This window comes from Cyprinodon variegatus, unplaced genomic scaffold, assembly GCF_000732505.1.
Source record: "Cyprinodon variegatus isolate N-32 unplaced genomic scaffold, C_variegatus-1.0 Scaffold2425, whole genome shotgun sequence".
Taxonomy (NCBI): Eukaryota; Metazoa; Chordata; class Actinopteri; order Cyprinodontiformes; family Cyprinodontidae; genus Cyprinodon; species Cyprinodon variegatus.
This window is the reverse complement of record NW_015152878.1, coordinates 1-4,249: the sequence shown is the minus strand read 5'-3', so window position 1 is coordinate 4,249 and position 4,249 is coordinate 1.

The following is a 4,249-nucleotide window of genomic DNA, read 5'->3' as shown; positions in this document are numbered from 1 at the left end:
TGAAATAAACATTTGAATGCATCAGTCTGTGTGCAATGAATAAATATAATGTACAAGTTACACCTTTTGAATGCGATTACTGAAATAAATCAAGTTTTTCAAAATATTCTAATTTACTGGCTTTTACCTGTATGTAGCATCCCACTGCTCTGTCTAATATTAACTGGAACAAGAATTTAACTGGCTGGTAGGGCGTCTATTGGGTTGTTTAAATTTCAGGTAGATCCCTCACAGGTGAGTCAAAACCTCTTCTGATTAACATTTACCATATAAATAAATAAAGTAATATAAATAAATCCAGACAACGTGTTACCAAAACTAGTTTCTTTTTTTATGAAACTTGAAAAAAAATATAGTCAACCCAAAAGTCAGGTTTCCGAATACCAAAGACCACACTTAAAAGCAAGATCAATGCCCTTATTTCTGAAACTTAAATGTCTCCGAACCCAAAACAGAGACAGATTTGGTACTTTTACTTTTCATTCCATTATTCCTTGCAGATTAACTTTTTTTTTTTTTTTATAATAACCAACGAGTTTAACAGTTTTTAATTTTTTGTTTTTTTTTATAAATTTTTTTTGCATTAATATAACGCTATACATTTATCGACAAAAATCCCACATGATTTTAAACTGATCAAATAACACAAGTGGGCCCACACTCACACAGTTTGGTACCATTTAAAGTTTAATTGTAGCCTGTTGAAGCAAGACTGCAACGAAGCAGACGAAAATCTTCGAAAAGAAGACGAAAAATGTATCTCTACATTAAAGAGGCAAAGACCTGGACTGAAGCTCAGCAGTACTGCAGAGAGAAACACACTGACCTGGCCACAGTGTCTAACATGGCAGACATGAAGAGACTCCTCAGTACCAGAACAGGAGATAATAGGGAGGCTGGGATTGGTCTGTATGATCAGACAGATGGTAACAGAACATGGTACTGGTCTCTGCCTCGAGTGGAGTTCAATGAAAGTGAGACAAAATGATGCCCAGGAGAACTAAGCGATGTCAATGGTGGAGATGAGAACTGTGGACATTTGAATAAGAATCTTAAATGGACAGATACCTACACTGGTCAGATACTCCTTGCCATCATATAAGACCTTTCCTCTCTCATGAAGGTGAGAATGATAAATTACTGTAGTTTTTATGTCCTGTCATGTAAAGTCAATGTGATTTGAGTTTATCTGTTTACTCCACAGAAACTAATAGAACCCAGAAACACGACTTGATTAGAAATAAGAATATCTGGCAGGAAGCTCAGAGTTACTGCAGAGAGAAACACACAGACCTGATCAGTGGAATGAAGCAGCTACAGGATGGAGAACTAGTGAGAGTGAAGAAATCTCTTGAACAAAAACATACATATACTTTGGTCTGTTAAGAGACACCTGTAGGTGGTCAGATGGAAGCAGTTTCTCTTTCAGACACTGGAATAAATGGTAAAACAGTAAATTTCAATCAACACTTGGACTGATGATAAAGGCAGATGGAACATTAACAGCTGTGAGCAGAAAAGACCCTTCATCTGTTATGATGGTGAGTTGGTCCCACATTATGTATGTATATATTTCCCTTAATTATTGTATTCTGTGTGTTTTAAAACAAAACTTAGAATTAATTGAAAATACATTTTTACCCCAAATTGTTTATGCTGATGTCTGTAGGCAGGAAGATCCTGCAACATTTAATTTCCCTTTGGGATTAATAAAGTATTGAATTGAATGGAATATTCAGCTTATCACATTCTTTGCTTTTCATTTTCATTGCTGATACCAGCTTTTTAATTTCTACTGCTTTTATGTAGGTTCTTAAATCTCTTTGTTCTTTGATTTCCTTATCCAATAAATTTAATTTTCTTCCCTTGTCATCACCAAATCCAGTAAAATAAACATCCTCTATATAATCTTGCCATCCTAGGACCTTGCTCTCTCTGAGCCTCTAGTAAGTCTACATTGTGATCTTGCATCCAAACTTTCTGCCTTGGCCAGTTGATCTGTGAGCAAAAATACTGCACTTGATCATTTGAATATCAGCCTGGCTGTCTTACTTTTTTTTTTACTTCTCTTTTGGCAGCTAAATCAACAGCAAGAGGTGTTTGTGCGGTATCAGGTACCCAATAGATGTGCATGTGCTAACATTAGCTTGCTGAGTCAGTCCTCCCTCTTCATATGTAGAGCCAGAGGACTGACTCAGCAAGCTAATGTTAGCACATGCACATCTNGTTTTCCACTCTGGTTAACTCTGAACTGATGTGTTTCTGCTTACAGGTGGTCTGTATGTGTTTCCTGCTGAGTGGACGAGTTTCCTCGGTGGAACTAACCTGTGAGACGCTGATCCTAGCATCCACCAACTTGACAGGTAACTTCCTCTCTGGTTCCATCTAAATCTGCCTGATTCCAAATTGAGTAAATTGTATTTTCTAGCTTTTCTTCCTTCTCCTTTCTTTGGGTCAAAAGTATGGAAGCTCTCATGGGTAGGTAAGGAGCTCTGGACGTTCATGCTAAATCCAGAAACTGGAACTGCAGCCTTCTAGAAAAGAGCTACAGAAAAGTGCACAGATGTGGGGAATGGATAAAGTTCATTATAAAAAGCAAAAGATGTGAAAGTGTTCAGATTAGCATGTCACACAGAATACATGCGGAGAAATAATGTACTTTAACTCCATGAGGTGGGCTGTGCTTTACGTTCTGTTATGCAAAGGATTGTGGGAAACTATTTAGCTCCTATGTACTCCTATGGGAGCTGGGGTTAAGTTACCCGAATATTTTCTGCTATTGAAAGCCATCTGTCATTTTAACAGACAGCTATTCACACCCTGATCACCTGGTGGCGTACAGTGCGACAATTAGCCAGCTTTTCTTCCAATTAAGGGAATCCTTGCTGGATCAGGAAAACCCTCACATTGGACATTCACTCAGGCTTTATCGAAGAGGTTATAACAACTATCCAGGAGTCTTTATCAATTCCATTGGCTCGCGCTAGATGTGTTTAGGTGTCAAGACATCTAAACCTTTTTTAGAAAAACTGAGTGAAAGTCTGGTTGCCTCTGATGAAAGCCTGTTTTGTTTCGTTTAATTACAAACAGGCAGGTGTGCAATTCAGCTCCACGCAGAGAAGAAGAAAGATGTGAGGCACATTCAGTTTAAAGCAGATAATCTGCTTGTTTTTTGTTTCATTGAAATCGTCTAATTTTAACATGTATATGTTAATGTTGTTTCTCGGACCATAGTCAGAGTTTTTTTTTATCTCTGTTCAGGATCTGCAACTTAATATTGGTTATATTAAATAAATTAAGACACTTTAGAAAGTTAAATGATGTAGCCACTTGGAATTTACAGCATGTTTTGAATTTTTTTCAATTGTAGTGATGTTTTTTTCACTCCAAAGAGTCATGTAGTGTAAAAAAAAAAAATTCAAAAACTTTTTTTTTACTCTCTGGGTCTCAGGAGGATATAAAACTGATACAAGTTGGATATACAGACTGTGATTAACAAATATTTACTCACAGAAAGAAAAGTTAGATATGTCTCTAATTGTTTAATTTTAACATGTATATGTTAATGTTGTTTCTCGGACCATAGAGTTTTTTATTCTCTGTTCAGGATCTGCAACTTAATATTGGTTATATTAAATAAATGAAGACACTTTAGAAAGTTACATTTTTATCAGTAAAAGAATAAAGTGATTAGTAAAAACTGATTATGACATATTTTGACAACAAACAGTAAAAAAAAAAGAAAGTGAAGAACAGTCTAATCGGGAGGACTCTGCTAATTGAGCTGTCAATAGGAAGCTTCCTGCTTCCTGCTTCCTTCCTACCGTCTACCTACCAGCATTTCTTATTTTGACACACTTACATTTTGGCTTCAGTGTGATTAACGTTTCCCCTGATCCAGATTGATTTGTCTGTACTTTCATATTTAATGATGAGACTTAAAGCTAACGGATGATTGTCGCTTCCTTTGTGTCTCTCAGCCAGGATGTTGGTGTTGCTGAACCAGACGTTCACCATCAGTAACTCATCAGGTCTGTAAAGTTTTGTTTTTTTAAACCACTAAAACAAAGAAACTTAATTGAGAAATTTCATCTGCTTACTTGCTTACTGCCCTCTAGTGGCTTGGATGTGAAGCATTAGAGGACTGTTGTTATACTCGTTAAAGGAATAGTACACCCAAAACATGATTAGCCTTCATTTTCTACTCACCCCCATGCTGAACAACACTCTGGAGTACTTTTTTGATATC